This window comes from Ranitomeya variabilis, chromosome 5 (assembly GCF_051348905.1).
Source record: "Ranitomeya variabilis isolate aRanVar5 chromosome 5, aRanVar5.hap1, whole genome shotgun sequence".
NCBI lineage: Eukaryota > Metazoa > Chordata > Amphibia > Anura > Dendrobatidae > Ranitomeya > Ranitomeya variabilis.
This window is the reverse complement of record NC_135236.1, coordinates 582121931-582139295: the sequence shown is the minus strand read 5'-3', so window position 1 is coordinate 582139295 and position 17365 is coordinate 582121931. Positions and strand designations below refer to the sequence as shown.

The 17365-nt window shown below is 47.1% G+C and overlaps 1 protein-coding gene across 1 annotated transcript in view; it reads right to left on the bottom strand.

Moving 5' to 3' along the window:
* LCP2 (lymphocyte cytosolic protein 2) overlaps positions 1-17365 on the bottom strand; it is a 1300494-nt gene that overhangs the window by 1188820 nt on the left and 94309 nt on the right. The window lies entirely within an intron of this gene.

Sequence of the window (17365 nt, the reverse complement as noted above, 5' to 3'; positions counted from 1 at the left end):
TTAATGTTCTGGTTTTTTTTAGGTTCCAGAACGGGATGAGGACCTCAGAGAATGAGCACCTAATCTCCCTGGTCCATGAGCGAGTCCCGTTGTGGGACACTCGGGATCCATTGCACTCCAACAACGTGTCGATCCGGCGGCTTTGGAATGAGGTGGCCACAGCATTGTGGGATGGCTGGGACAACGCCCCAACTCAGGTCCAAAATGCATTTGGTAAGTATTGCAATTCAGTGTGATGCAGCCAAGACCTTGGCCATGCTCACGCAACTGTGTATGATGAGAGAAAGTCATTAATTTTTCTCAGCACACACAGTTGTGTGACCACGGTCAAAAGACCATTGTCCTAACTATTATGTTTTGTTTTGTCAACAGTGTCTAAAGTCAAAACACATTGGTGATCGATGAAGGACCGCTTCAACAAGGACCTGTGTCAAGAGAGCCGGCTTCCTAGTGGTTCAGGAGCAAGGATCCGTAAATACAAGTACCACCGCATCCTTGCATTTTTGAGACCGCTCCTTGCCCGGAGAATGTACCGTATTTTTCGGACTATAAGACGCACCGTACTATAAGACGCACCCCAAATTTGGGGTGAAAAATGCAGAAAAAAAGATTTTTTTTATAAGATGGGGGTCCGTCTTATTGTCCGAATTTAAGATCTCTTACCTGAGGGCAGGCAGTGGCAGAGCAGGGTCACAGGAGGCATGGTGGTGACAGAGGTGAGGTGATGCTGAGGTGCGGTGGGCGGAACGGCGTGCACCTGAGCAGGGTCCCATCCTGCTTAGGTGGGCGACGCCATGGCCTGGTGTCCATGGGCAGGTTGCTGTGGCGGTGGCAGACGTGCGGTCACTTCCTCAGGTGGCAGCGGCCAGGGTCCCTTCCACATTTGAGGTGACGCCACAGCAGTAGTGAAGGAGAGCAGCAGAGCTGGGTGGTTTTCCTGGTGGCGGCGGGCTTACCGGCATTGTGGCGGCGACAGAGGTGCGGGCATGATGTGGCACGGTGAGCTGTATGGCGTGAGCAGGTCCCATCCATATTTGAGGTGAATCCGCGGCCCGGTATTGATGGAGAGCAGCAGCGCTGGTGAGTTATGGTATTTTCTATCTATCTATCTATCTATCTATCTATCTATCTATCTATCTATCTATCTATGTATCTATCTATCTATCTATTATCTATCTACGGGGTTGGACAGAATAATGGAAACATCAACAAAAGTTAGTTTAATATACCTTCACACTAAACGATATCGCTAGCGATCCGTGACGTTGCAGCGTCCTGGCTAGCGATATCGTTTAGTTTGACACGCAGCAGCGATCAGGATCATTAGAGTGACCCCTTTTTTTAGATGATAAAGTTAGGGCAATTTTCTGCGATATATCATCATTTTATGATCAGTCGGCGTCAGAACTTTTGAACCCCAACTAATTCTGAGAATAAAAGGGACGTGGTGGAAAAACTATTTCTCTGGATTATTAGGGGGTCCCAAGAGCCAGATCCTAATCTATGTCATTACAGATGTTTCTATTGGGTTGTACAGGACATAGATGTTGATGGCCTAGCGCGCATGATCAGATCATGGAGGTCAAACTCTGGGGGGGAAGCATCCACCTGACTGAAGGGACCGCTGTACTGACCTGTCACTATTTACATAGCACAGGTCTGTACCGGCAGAGAGCTTCAGTAGCAAAAATGGCCATTACAAGAAGTACAACACTGTGCCTGGTAAACAACAGAGATTGGGCCACCTGCCCTTAGTAGATTGAGTCAACATTTCCTGTACACTTCTAGCCTATCTTGTGGTGGTCCAACTTCATACAGGAATGATGGCCCCCTGTATAAATGTTACTCAGCAGAGTTGAGCAAAACTTCCACAGCCCCTGGTCCTGTCACAATGAGAGTAATCTGTGGCCTGGACCCAGAGCCTGTTGTGACCCCAATGGCGAGGGTCTCAGAGGAACGTGGAAGTCTGCAGAATACAAAAATCCAGCTCATAGGGCAGTGGTAACTGGGTTGACCATATATCTACTCCTAACGCCAACACTAGAAGTAGCCGGGGATCATTCCTACGTTGATTCTAGATGACACGCGCCAGCCGGAGAATCTAACTACCCCTAGTAGAGGAAAACAAAGACCTTTCTTGCCTCCAGAGAAGGGGACCCCAAAGCTGGATAGAAGCCCCCCACAAATAATAACGGTGAGGTAAGAGAAAATGACAAACACAGAAATGAACCAGGTTTAGCACAGAGAGGCCCGCTTACTGATAGCAGAATAAAGAAAGGTAACTTATATGGTCAACAAAAACCCTATCAAAATCCACACTGGAAATTCAAGAACCCCCGAACCATCTAACGGTCCGGGGGGAGAACACCAGCCCCCTAGAGCTTCCAGCAAAGGTCAGGATATAGATTTGGAACAAGCTGGACAAAAATACAAAACCAAAACAAATAGCAAAAAGCAAAAAGCAAACTTAGCTGATATAACCGGAACCAGGATCAGTAGACAAGAGCACAGCAGACTAGCTCTGATAACTACGTTGCCAGGCATTGAACTGAAGGTCCAGGGAGCTTATATAGCAACACCCCTAACTAACGACCCAGGTGCGGATAAAAGGGATGACAGAAAAACCAGAGTCAAAAAACTAGTAACCACCAGAGGGAGCAAAAAGCAAATTCACAACAGTACCCCCCCCTTAGTGAGGGGTCACCGAACCCTCACCACGACCACCAGGGCGATCAGGATGAGCGGCATGAAAGGCACGAACTAAATCGGCCGCATGAACATCAGAGGCGACCACCCAGGAATTATCCTCCTGACCATAGCCCTTCCACTTGACCAGGTACTGAAGCCTCCGCCTGGAGAGGCGAGAATCCAAGATCTTCTCCACCACGTACTCCAACTCGCCCTCAACCAACACCGGAGCAGGAGGCTCAGCAGAAGGAACTACAGGCACAATGTACCGCCGCAACAAGGACCTATGAAATACATTGTGAATAGCAAACGACACAGGAAGATCCAGACGAAAAGATACAGGATTAAGGATTTCCAATATCTTGTAAGGCCCAATAAAACGAGGTTTAAATTTGGGAGAGGAGACCTTCATAGGAACAAAGCGGGAAGAAAGCCATACCAAATCCCCAACGCGTAGTCGGGGACCCACACCGCGGCGGCGGTTGGCAAAGCGCTGAGCCCTCTCCTGTGACAACTTCAAGTTGTCCACCACATGATTCCAGATCCGCTGCAACCTATCCACCACAGAATCCACCCCAGGACAGTCAGAAGGCTCCACATGACCCGAAGAAAAGCGAGGATGGAAACCAGAGTTGCAGAAAAAAGGCGAAACCAAGGTGGCGGAACTAGCCCGATTATTAAGGGCAAACTCAGCCAACGGCAAGAATGTCACCCAATCGTCCTGATCAGCAGAGACAAAACACCTCAAATAAGCCTCCAAAGTCTGATTGGTTCGCTCCGTCTGTCCATTAGTCTGAGGATGGAAAGCAGACGAAAACGACAAATCAATGCCCATCCTACTACAAAAGGATCGCCAGAACCTGGAAACGAACTGGGATCCTCTGTCTGACACAATATTCTCAGGGATGCCGTGCAAACGAACCACGTTCTGGAAAAACACAGGAACCAGATCGGAAGAGGAAGGCAGCTTGGGCAAAGGAACCAAATGGACCATCTTGGAGAAGCGATCACATATCACCCAGATAACGGACATGCCCTGAGATAGCGGAAGATCAGAAATGAAATCCATGGAGATATGTGTCCAAGGTCTCTTCGGGACAGGCAAGGGCAAGAGCAACCCGCTGGCACGAGAACAGCAAGGCTTAGCTCGAGCACAAGTCCCACAGGACTGCACAAATGACCGCACATCCCTTGACAAGGAAGGCCACCAAAAGGACCTGGCCACCAGATCTCTGGTGCCAAAAATTCCCGGGTGACCTGCCAACACCAAGGAATGAACCTCGGAAATGACTCTGCTGGTCCACTTATCCGGGACAAACAGTCTGTCAGGTGGACAAGACTCAGGCCTATCAGCCTGAAATCTCTGCAACACACGTCGTAGATCCGGAGAAATAGCTGACAAGATAACTCCATCTTTAAGAATACCAACAGGATCAGCGACTCCAGGAGCATCAGGCACAAAGCTCCTAGAAAGAGCATCGGCCTTCACATTCTTTGAACCTGGTAAATACGAGACAACAAAATCAAAGCGGGAGAAAAACAATGACCAGCGGGCCTGTCTCGGATTAAGGCGTTTAGCAGACTCGAGATACATCAGATTTTTGTGATCAGTCAAGACCACCACACGATGCTTAGCACCCTCGAGCCAATGATGCCACTCCTCAAATGCCCATTTCATGGCCAACAACTCCCGATTGCCCACATCATAATTTCGCTCGGCAGGCGAAAACTTCCTAGAGAAAAAGGCACAAGGTTTCATAACAGAGCAACCAGGGCCTCTCTGCGACAAAACGGCCCCTGCTCCAATCTCTGAAGCATCCACCTCAACCTGAAAGGGAAGTGAGACATCGGGCTGGCACAAAACAGGCGCCGAAGTAAACCGGCGTTTCAACTCCTGGAAAGCCTCCATGGCAGCAGGAGCCCAGTTAGCTACATCGGAGCCCTTCTTGGTCATATCCGTCAAAGGTTTCACAATGCTAGAAAAATTAGCGATAAAACGACGGTAGAAGTTAGCGAAACCCAAGAACTTCTGAAGACTCTTAACTGACGAGGGCTGAGTCCAATCAAGAATAGCTCGGACCTTGACTGGGTCCATCTCCACAGCAGAAGGGGAAAAAATGAACCCCAAAAAGGGAACCTTCTGTACACCAAAGAGACACTTTGAACCCTTGACAAACAAAGAATTTTCACGCAAAATTTTAAAGACCAACCTGACCTGCTCCACATGCGAATCCCAATTATCAGAAAAAAACAAAATATCATCCAGATAAACAATCAAAAATTTATCCAGATACTTCCGGAAAATGTCATGCATAAAGGACTGAAAAACTGAAGGCGCATTGGAGAGCCCAAAAGGCATCACCAAGTACTCAAAATGACCTTCGGGCGTATTGAATGCGGTTTTCCATTCATCACCTTGCTTAATGCGCACAAGGTTGTACGCACCACGAAGTTCTATCTTGGTGAACCACTTGGCACCTTTAATCCGGGCAAACAAGTCAGACAACAGCGGTAAAGGATACTGAAATTTGACAGTGATCTTATTTAAAAGCCGATAATCAATACAAGGTCTCAAAGATCCGTCCTTTTTTGCCACAAAAAAGAATCCCGCACCAAGAGGGGAAGAAGACGGACGAATATGTCCTTTCTCCAGAGACTCCTTGATATATGAACGCATAGCGGTATGTTCAGGTACCGACAGATTAAACAGTCTTCCCTTAGGAAATTTACTGCCTGGGATCAAATCTATAGCACAGTCACAGTCCCTATGAGGAGGCAGTGCACTGGACTCAGACTCACTGAAGACATCCTGATAATCAGACAAATACTCCGGAACTTCCGAAGGCGTAGAAGAAGCAATAGACACAGGCAGGGAATCCCCATGAATACCACGACAGCCCCAACTTGACACTGACATAGCCTTCCAGTCCAGGACTGGATTATGGGTCTGTAGCCATGGCAGCCCTAAAACAACCAAATCATGCATCTTATGTAAAACCAGGAAACGTATCACCTCGCGGTGTTCAGGAGTCATACACATGGTAACCTGTGTCCAATACTGCGGTTTATTTGCTGCCAATGGCGTAGCATCAATACCCCTAAGAGGAATAGGATTTTCTAATGGTTCAAGAGTAAAACCACAGTGCTTAGCAAATGACAGATCCATAAGACTCAGGGCAGCACCTGAATCCACAAACGCCATGACAGGATAAGACGACAGTGAGCAAATCAAAGTTACAGACAGAATAAATTTAGGTTGCAAATTACCAACGGTGACAGGACTAACAACCTTAGCTATACGTTTAGAGCATGCTGAGATAACATGTGTAGAATCACCACAGTAGTAGCACAAGCCATTCCGGCGTCTATGAATTTTCCGCTCATTTCTAGTCAGGATTCTATCACATTGCATTAACTCAGGTGTCTGTTCAGACAACACCATGAGGGAATTTGCGGTTTTGCGCTCCCGCAACCGCCGGTCAATTTGAATAGCCAGTGCCATAGTATCATTCAGACCTGTGGGAATGGGAAAACCCACCATAACATTCTTAATGGCTTCAGAAAGGCCATTTCTAAAATTAGCGGCCAGTGCACACTCGTTCCAATGTGTCAGCACGGACCATTTCCGAAATTTTTGGCAATACACTTCAGCCTCGTCCTGCCCCTGAGACATAGCCAGCAAGGCCTTTTCTGCCTGAATCTCAAGATTGGGTTCCTCATAAAGTAAACCGAGCGCCAGAAAAAACGCATCAATATCAGCCAATGCCGGATCTCCTGGCGCCAGCGAAAAAGCCCAATCCTGAGGGTCGCCCCGTAAGAACGAAATAACAATTTTTACTTGCTGAGCAGAGTCTCCAGATGAACAGGGTCTCAGGGACAAAAACAATTTACAATTATTCCTGAAATTCCTAAACTTTAACCTGTCTCCGGAAAACAGTTCAGGAATCGGTATTTTAGGTTCTGACCTAGGATTTCTGATAACATAGTCTTGTATGCCCTGCACACGAGTAGCCAGCTGGTCCACACTTGTAATCAAGGTCTGGACATTCATGTCTGCAGCAAGCATAGCCACTCTGAGGTAAAGGGGAAGAAGAAAAAAAAAAACTCAGAATCTTCTTTCTTATAATCCCTCTTCTGCAATGCATTAAACATTTAATACTGGCCTGGCAAACTGTTGTGACCCCAATGGCGAGGGTCTCAGAGGAACGTGGAAGTCTGCAGAATACAAAAATCCAGCTCATAGGGCAGTGGTAACTGGGTTGACCATATATCTACTCCTAACGCCAACACTAGAAGTAGCCGGGGATCATTCCTACGTTGATTCTAGATGACACGCGCCAGCCGGAGAATCTAACTACCCCTAGTAGAGGAAAACAAAGACCTTTCTTGCCTCCAGAGAAGGGGACCCCAAAGCTGGATAGAAGCCCCCCACAAATAATAACGGTGAGGTAAGAGAAAATGACAAACACAGAAATGAACCAGGTTTAGCACAGAGAGGCCCGCTTACTGATAGCAGAATAAAGAAAGGTAACTTATATGGTCAACAAAAACCCTATCAAAATCCACACTGGAAATTCAAGAACCCCCGAACCGTCTAACGGTCCGGGGGGAGAACACCAGCCCCCTAGAGCTTCCAGCAAAGGTCAGGATATAGATTTGGAACAAGCTGGACAAAAATACAAAACCAAAACAAATAGCAAAAAGCAAAAAGCAAACTTAGCTGATATAACCGGAACCAGGATCAGTAGACAAGAGCACAGCAGACTAGCTCTGATAACTACGTTGCCAGGCATTGAACTGAAGGTCCAGGGAGCTTATATAGCAACACCCCTAACTAACGACCCAGGTGCGGATAAAAGGGATGACAGAAAAACCAGAGTCAAAAAACTAGTAACCACCAGAGGGAGCAAAAAGCAAATTCACAACAGAGCCCTGCAGACCTCCTCCTACCTGTGCCATCCCCGGTGCCTCTTCTGATTAGTAAGTCACCATAACATAATGACATTGCTGTGGCCTACTAACCAGAAGGGGCACCGGGGCTGTCACAGGTAGGAGGAGGCCCGCAGGGCTCTGGGTCCGGGCCACAGATTAACCCCATTGTCCCTGGCCCAGAGTCCTGCAGACCTCCTCCTACCTGTGCCATCCCCGATGCCTCTTCTGATTAGTAAGTCACCATAACATAATGACATTGCAGCGGCCAACCAGATAGATGGTATTTTCCGGTGGCGGCGGCCATCTTGCTGTCCCAGGGCTTCAGGAAAATGGCCGCCGCGATCTCCATCTGCGCACGCGCGGCCTCCCGCGGCCATTTTCCTGAAGCAGTAGTGAATCTGCACACGCGCGGCCTCAGCAAGATGGCCGCCGCCACCGGAAAATACCGTAACTCACCAGCGCTGCTGCTCTCCATCAATACCGGGCTGCGGATTCACCTCAAATATGGATGGGACCTGCTCACGCCATACAGCTCACCGTGCCACATCATCCCCGCACCTCTGTCGCCGCCACAATGCCGGTAAGCCTGCGTTCCGAATATAAGACACACCCCCCATTTTCCTCACAATTTTTTTGGGGAAAAAGTGCGTCTTATATTCCGAAAAATACGGTAAGTATATTTTTGGTGAAAAAAAAGATGTTTTTTAATGAATTTGCCTGCCGTCACACTACCATTTTTGGGTCCATAATTTGCATCAGTTTTTGTAAATGAAAACCAGGAGTGGTAGATAAATGCAGAAGTGGAGCATATGTTTTTATTATACTTGTCCTGATATACTTCCACTCCTGGTCTTGGCTTACCAATAGTGATGTAAAATACTGAGCAAATACTGACAGTGTGACGGCAGCCTACACAACAGATCTATAGTCATCAAGTCAGGTGTCAGAAATAATGAATTCATGATGCACAAAGAAAGGGCTTATGAATTCATTATTTCTGACACATGTCCTGGTGAGTGTAGATATGCCTTGTATCACCTCCATCATCCCATCCCTTCATATTCTACATCAGTATTTGGAATCCAAACCCAGGAGTGGTTGATAAATGCAGAAGTGGAGCATATGTTTTTATTATACTTTTGCTCGTACTGTAGTACTCCTGATTTTGGCTTGCAAAGTCTGAGGTAAAACTCCAAATACTGCTAGTGTGACCTCAGCCTATGTTTTTATTCCACAGGAATTTGCATTTTGTAAATGTTTGGTCTTACATTTTTTTTTCATTCTTAATTCACAGCACATGGAGCACCACTGTTGGCCCAGGTTCTGGAGCGGTCCTTCATCAGTCAACCACGGACCCATCCCAGCCATCCTCCAGCGCTGCAGCAAGTGGCCCTGCCACACAAACTGGAGACCAGGAAGCTGGTCCATCAGGTGTTCCCCTTCCCCAGTCCTCTGCCTCTGCCCAATTTTTTTTTGGGCTCCTCTCAGCAGCGGCAGAGTGCCGCGGACAGGTCACTCATGCCCGAGTTTTTGTACTTGAGCTCGGTCTTCCACGAGGGACTCAAGGCGATGGGTGACCGACTGGATATTGCCATTAGTCATATGAGTACACGTATGCAGGAGGTTACCACAGCCCTTGCCCAAGTGAAAGCCGACCTCCAGAGGCCAGCACATCATTTTTTTAATCAAATAGAACAGGGCATGTCGGAACACCTTACTCCCGATCTCCAGATTAGTGTTATGCAGGCCTGTAATGCTGCTTACATGCAGGCTATGCAGCAGAGTCGGAATTTTCAGCAGACAGTGGGGGCATTTCCACCAGTGCCCACACTGTCACGCTTTACCTCTATGCCGACATTTTCTGCATACCACTGCATGGCCACCTCTATTCCAAACACTTCCGGACCTTATTATAGCACCACCACCATGCCGATTGCAGTAGGACAGCCCACCGCCACCACCATGACAACTGCTGCTCCTGCTTGGACCTCCTCCACTGCCACCACCATGTGGCAGCCGCAAGACCCTGGCCTGTCGTTCCCTACCACCACAAGAATGCTGCTGCTGGACCCAGGCCTGTTACCCGCCACCACCACAGGAATGCCGCTGCCGGACCCTGCCCTGGCGTTCCCTGCCACCACCACAGGATTGCCGCTGCCGGACCCTGCCCTGGCGTTTCCCGCCACCACCACTACAAGAATGCCACTGCCGGACCCTGCCCTGGCATTCCCCGCCACCACCAGTACAAGAATGCCGCTGCCGGACCCTGCCCTGACGTTCCCCGCCACCACCACAAGAATGCCACTACAACGGCACACGGACTGTGACAGGTTGGCCACCACGGCCAGGCCAATACCAAGTAGCCCATCGAGGCTCCCCGGATGGCAGCGCCGATCCAAAAAAGAGAAGGGCAATAAAAAACAAAAGACAATATCTATCCCTCCCCTCTCACCTCCCAATGTGTCTGTAATGTCTGGTTTGTCTCATCCTTCTAGTGTGTCTCTGCCCTCTCATGTGTCTAGCCCAATCCCTGAAATTCCAGACCCCAGTAATTTTATTGCACCTTCTCCAGCCACCCCTGCGTCGTCGATAGTTAGCCAGCCCTCACTGCTCCACACCCCCCAATTTCGTCAATCAACCCCAAGCAGGCGCAGTTAATTTTTTGTTTTAGTTTATTTTGTTAAAATAAATATTCATGTTTTTTGCCCACAATAAGGTTTGGTTAATTGTGTATTTCGTCGCTGGCAACACACACCGTGCGCCAAATCCAAAAATGCGCCGAACACATTTTTTTGGGCCACCTCCTAGCTCCAGTAGTTAGTTAGTACAACACAGAAGGTTTGTGTGTGTTTGGTATAGAGATAAGAGGTTGCCCCAAAAAATAACACTTATATTTTCACTCTGACTTTTTGTCGCAGACTGAAGACAAAATGGTGGCAATACACAGCTGAATACACAGATTAACTATACTCAACTGGTCGTGTCTTCACAAAATCGTTAGTTATGACACCTGACCTGCAGAGTAGATAAATGCCTTGTATTAGCTCCATTTTATCTTCTTTGTACATTAAATCTATTTAACACAAAGTGAAGGTACGATGGAGGTGATACAAGGCATATCTATACCCAACAGGACATGTGTCAGAAATAATAAATTCATGAGCTATTTATTTGTGCATCATGAATTCATTATTTCTGACACCTGACTTGATGACTATTGATCTGTTGTGTAGGCTTCCGTCACACTGACAGTATTTGCTCAGTATTTTACATCACTATTAGTAAGCCAAAACCTGGAGTGGATCAATGTGAGGAAAAGTCAAATAAAAATATAAACACCACCTCTGTATTTAACAACCACTCCTGGTTTTGGCTTACAAATACTGATGTTAAGTAATGAACAAATACTGAGAATGTGACGGCACCAAACAGCCATCGTCTCTACAGTCTGCATCAAATAGCTACTGGTGAACCGAGTCAGGATGCAATGACGTCAACAGCCTAAGCCCAAAAACCCTAAGTGGTGTGTAAAGCAAATACATGGGAGACATGGTGGAGATAATAAAACACAATTATTTTATTACAACAAACATTATCAACATTTTGAAAATAACTGTTACAGACCCAAAGCCAACAGGACATTTTACACCATATTGTCCTGCCATTCCACATGTCCAAGGTCTGAATAAAAAAATGCAGCAAATTAGTTCCGCATGTGGCCAACTTCAACAGTTGACCGCAGCGTGTGATGCCGGTAATCAGGCAAAGGGTTTGCAACTTGTTCATCAAGTGGGTTGCTCTTTAGCCAGAATGTAATTGTGGAGAACCACACATGCTTTTACCACCTCATCCACTGTCTCCATTTTTAGATTTATGGCTGTTGCAAGAATGCGCCATTTTGACACCATAATCCCAAAGGCACACTCTACTGTTCTGCGGGCCCTGGTTAGTCTGTAGTTATAGATCCGTTTTGTGCGGTTCAAGTCCCAACTTGAGTATGGCTTCAGTAGATTTTCACTCATCTGAAATGCCTCATCTCCAACCATTACAAATGGCATCGGTTGGCCTTGAGTGTTGGGGAGAGGTCGTGGCTGTGGAAAATTAAAATTTTTGCCATAAACACGTCGGCCCATATCAGAGTTTTTGAAAGTCTGTGAATCGTTACCACGGCCAAAAGCACCAATGTCCATGGCAATGAAGCGACAGTCCGCATCAGCTATTGCCATGAGAACTACTGAAAAATATTTTTTGTAGTTGAAGAACTGTGATCCCGTTCTGGCTGGTTTGATAATCCGGATGTGCTTCCCATCCACCGCATCCAAACAGTTGGGGAAATCAAACACAGTCCAGAATTTATCTGCTATTTCCATCCTCATGTCCTCGTTGGGTATGGGTATAAATTCTTCATGGAGAACATTCCACAAAGCCCGGCAGGTGTCAAAAACTATTCCGGACAGGGTGGAAATTCCAAGGCGGTACTGGAAGTGTTGGGATGACAAGCTCTCTCCAGTTGCAAGAAATCTGTAATAAAGAAAAAATAATTTACAAAAATGCAAAGAATACATGTCAGACCAACAATAATTATGACTGGCATTTGGTTTAGAATTATTACGTACCTTAAGGTAACCAGGAGACGTTCCTCTGGTGGAATCGCTCTACGGAGCTGGGTGTCCTGTCTCCGGATGGCTCCTAGGACACGAGCAAGCAAATCCAGGAAAGAGTCTTGCGACATCCTCGTATATTCCGGGAATTTGTCCGGGTTGTCATTGAGCTCGACATACAGTGTGTGATATGCACCACGGCTCTCCCGCAGTTCTATAATGGGGTGTTGCAAAAAACGCCTACGCAGGGTCCTTCTCCGTCTTTCACAGTTTCGGTGTTGCTCCCAAGCAAACGCACATGCAAGAAAAAGCTTGATGCTTAGATCCAGTTTGAAGTAAAAGCTATCCATGTTAAGATCCATCATGACACAGGATACAGGAGCAAAATCTGAAGATTTCAGCAGTCCTAGGGTCTATATATAGATATCCCATAATACACGCCCTCTGTAGTCCCATTGGCTGTTTCTGGTGATCTAGATTTTTCTCCTGTAAAATTTTTCACCATGCGCACCAAAAACGCAAACGCATGAAAAACGCATAAAAATGCATGTAAACGCAGCGTTTTACAGCCGCATGCGTTAAACGCATGCGCTTAAAAACCGCTGCATTTATACGCGCTTTTCTGCATTTTTCTGGTACTTGCGTTTGCGGATTAAACGCTGCAGATTAAAACGCAAATGTGAAATGTGAAAGTAGCCTTAGACTTCTAATGGAGTGCCTGGCCTGACAAGCATTTGCTCATAAGTGGTTATTTTTTTAAAAAAATTTCATGTGGATCCTAGACACCCTTTCACAAAAATTGACTTTCTGTAGCAGCAGGGAACACATAAATCATGGTTAGTGTTGAGCATTCCGATACCGCAAGTATCGGGTATCGGCCGATATTTGCTGTATCGGAATTCCGATACCGAGATCCGATACTTTTGTGGTATCGGGTATCGGTATCGAAACAACATTAATGTGTAAAAGAAAGAATTAAAATAAAAAATATTGCTATACTCACCTCTCCGACGCAGCCTGCACCTTACCGAGGGAAGCGGCAGCGTTCTTTGTTTAAAATTCGCGCTTTTCTTTCCTTACGTGAAGTCCCGGCTTTGTGATTGGTTGCGTCGCAGTCACATGGGCGACGCAACCAATCACAGCAAGCCGTGACGTAATTTCAGGTCCTTAAGGATTTTAAAATTACGTCCCGGCTTTGTGATTGGTTGCGTCGCAGTCACATGGGCGACGCAACCAATCACAAGCCGTGACGTCACGGGAGGCTGGACACGCGCGCATTTTAAAATGCGCGCTTGTCCAGCCTCCCGTGATGTCCCGGTTTGTGATTGGTTGCGTCGCGATCAACCAATCACAAGCCGGGAGGCTGGACACGCGCGCATTTTAAAATGCGCGCTTGTCCAGCCTCCCGGCTTGTGATTGGTTGACCGCGAAGCAACCAATCACAAGCCGGGACGTCACGGGAGGTTGGACAAGCGCGCATTTTAAAATGCACGCGTGTCCAGCCTCCCGGCTTGTGATTGGTTGACCGCGAAGCAACCAATCACAAGCCGGGACGTCACGGGAGGTTGGACAAGCGCGCATTTTAAAATGCGCGCGTGTCCAGCCTCCCGGCTTGTGATTGGTTGACCGCGACGCAACCAATCACAAAGCCGGGACGTAATTTTAAAATCCTGAAGGACCTGAAATTACGTCACGGCTTGCTGTGATTGGTTGCGTCCCGGCCACATGGGCGGCACGCGACCAATCACAAGCCGGGACTTCACGTAAAGGAAAGAAAAGCGCGAATTTTAAACAAAGAACGCTGCCGCTTCCCTCGGTAAGGTGCAGGCTGCGTCGGAGAGGTGAGTATAGCAATATTTTTTATTTTAATTCTTTCTTTTACACATTAATATGGTTCCCAGGGCCTGAAGGAGAGTTTCCTCTCCTTCAGACCCTGGGAACCATCAGGGATACCGTCCGATACATGAGTCCCATTGACTTGTATTGGTATCGGGTATCGGTATCGGATTGGATCCGATACTTTGCCGGTATCGGCCGATACTTTCCGATACCGATACTTTCAAGTATCGGACGGTATCGCTCAACACTTCATGGTGTTTTGTTGGTCTAATATGAGGAGACATTGCTGACGGCCTCATTAAAACCTAGGCCCAATGTAAAGGATTGTGTCTCCTACACTTGTAATGCCCATACACTAAGTGCATGGGCTGACAAACATTTCTCCATGGGGGGGGCAATTTTTCTAAAAATATTGTTTACGGGCATCATAAACACCTTGCAAAACTGTAAAGTGGTTTTCTACACAGGTGCTGCTGGGAAGGTGCAGGTTTGTGGTAAAAATATGGCGGACGAATCATTGGATGAAGTGATCAGGAAAAGGGGCATGGTGATGACAGGAATGGAAACGTACATGATTAATAGCAGCGGTGTCTATTGGAGGAATGAGATCCAGGATACAGCCTACATTGATTAGTTGTTTAGCCACCACCAATTACCAGAATGTGTTTCATGCCCATCAGAAGATCGGTGTAACAGATGCGCGTTTGACTCGGCCTAAAAAATGCCGGTCAAAAATATGTTGGCAAACCAAAGATGCACGTGTCTGTCTAAAGGGCAAAGTGCAACATGTTCCTGAGATGCTGAATTGGAGAAACCAGATCAGTGTTGGAGGAAAACCAAACAAACTGATGGATGCTTGTGAAAAATTAAGTTTAAAGAGGAGTGCACGAGGAGGTGGACAAGGCGGGTCATCTCCTTTCTAGAATACTGGCGGCACAGAGAGACTCCACACATATAGTTGCTTTGAAGGGAAAGGATGCGTCGGAGCATACTGGTTGCTGGGCTATTTTGGAGGTGATGACTGAGAACTAGTGTTGAGCATTCCGATACCGCAAGTATCGGGTATCGGCCGATACTTGCGGTATCGGAATTCCGATACCGAGATCCGATACTTTTGTGGTATCGGGAATCGGTATCGGGATTAATATCAATGTGTAAAAGAAAGAATTAAAATAAAAAATAGGGATATACTCACCTCTCCGGCGGCCCCTGGACTTTACCGCCGTAACCGAGAGCCGTTGTACCTAAGAATGCGCGCTTGAAGGGCCTTAGATGACGTCACGGCGCTCTGATTGGTCCGTAGCGGTCGCGTGACCGCTACGCGACCAATCACAAAGCCGTGACGTCACCTAAGGTCTTTCAAGCGCTTGAAAGACCTTAGGTGACGTCACGGCTTTGTGATTGGTCGCGTAGCGGTCACTCGACCGCTACGCGACCAATCAGAAGCTGCGGACGTCTTCTAAGGTATTTCAAGCGCTTGCAAGACCTTAGGTGACGTCATGGCTTTGTGATTGGTCGCGTAGCGGTCACGCGACCGCTACGCGACCAATCAGAAGCTGCGGACGTCTTCTAAGGTATTTCAAGCGCTTGAAAGACCTTAGGTGACGTCATGGCTTGTGATTGGTCGCGTAGCGGTCACGCGACCGCTACGGACCAATCAGAGTGCCGTGACGTCATCTAAGGCCCTTCAAGCGCGCATTCTTAGGTACAACGGCTCCCGGTTACGGCGGTAAAGTCCAGGGCGCGTCAGAGGGTGAGTATATCCCTATTTTATATTTTAATTCTTTCTTTTACACATTGATATGGATCCCAGGGCCTGAAGGAGAGTTTCCTCTCCTTGAGACCCTGGGAACCATACAGGATACCGTCCGATACTTGGTGTCCCATTGACTTGTATTGGTATCGGGTATCGGTATCGGATTAGATCCGATACTTTGCCGGTATCGGCCGATACTTTCCGATACCGATACTTTCAAGTATCGGATGGTATATCTCAACACTACTGAGAACTATTCGGATCTTTCTAAATCGCTGGTACAACCAACGATGGGGGAGGCGTATGGTTTTCTGGCAGAGGTTCAGCTTCCTAGACTTCCTGCGGTTGATCAGGGACTTCTTGAAGAGCCATTTAAGTTGGAGGAGCTTGATGCCGCACTGGCCTCTGTGCCTAATGATAAAGCCCCAGGGGTGGATGGTATCCCAGGGGAGCTGTAAATAAAATGTAATGAGGTATTGCTTCCCACTTTGTTGGAGGTGTATGCTGCTGGTCTGGTGGAGGGTGAGTTGTCGTGGTCCATGCCTGTGGCAATAATTGAAGTGTTGCCAAAACAGGGTAAGGATCCGACGGATCCATCTTCTTATCGCCCAATCTCTTTATTAACCATAGATATCAAAATCTTGGCCAAAATCTCGGTTAATCATCTTAACAAGGTGATAACGGCACTAATAAACCGGGAACAGTCCGGTTTTATGCCCAATAGTTTACAGCATGTAATCTTAGACGATTGTTTCTCAATATGCAGGTAAAGTCAAACAATATGGATCAGAGGGTTGTGGTGTCTTTAGACGCCGCTAAGGCTTTTGATAGTGTGGAATGGCGGTATTTGTGGGCGGTTATGAAGGTTATGGGTTTTGTCAAGAGATTTATAATTTCGGTGCAATTGTTATATTCCTCTCCAAGAGCCAGGATACGGGTAAATGGGCTCTGGAAGGGGGATTTCCCTTTGTATAGGGGAACGCGGCAGTGTGTGCCCCTTGTCTCCTCTCTTGTTTGCAATTGCTGTTGAGCCCTTGGCAGCAGCAATACGGAGGTATAAGGACATAAAGGGATTTATATACACAAACTATGAAGAAAAGATTGTCCTGTACGCAGACGATGTGTTACTATTCTTGGAAGATGCGCAGTAGTCTTTGGGGGCTGTTATGAACAGCATTAAAAAATTTGCGGCTCTTTTCGGATTATCTATTAATTGGGATAAGTCTGTGTTGTTGCCCATGGACACGGCGGCTCCTCTGACACTAGACCCTGGGGTTCCCTTAAGTGTGGTACATAAGTTTAAATATCTGAGCGTCATGGTTTCGGGCAAAATAGCTCAACCTGACTCCTATTTGCGGCTGAACCTGACTCCTGTGCTTGGGAAGTTCCAGCAGAAGATTGGGGCCTGGAAGAAGCTATTTCTGTCGGTTGCAGGAAGAGTAAATTTGATAAAAATTATACTTATGCCTCAGCTCCTCTACATATTGAACAATGCATCAGTGTGGTGGCCTCAGAGTAAATTTTATAGGATCAATACTCTATTTAGGGA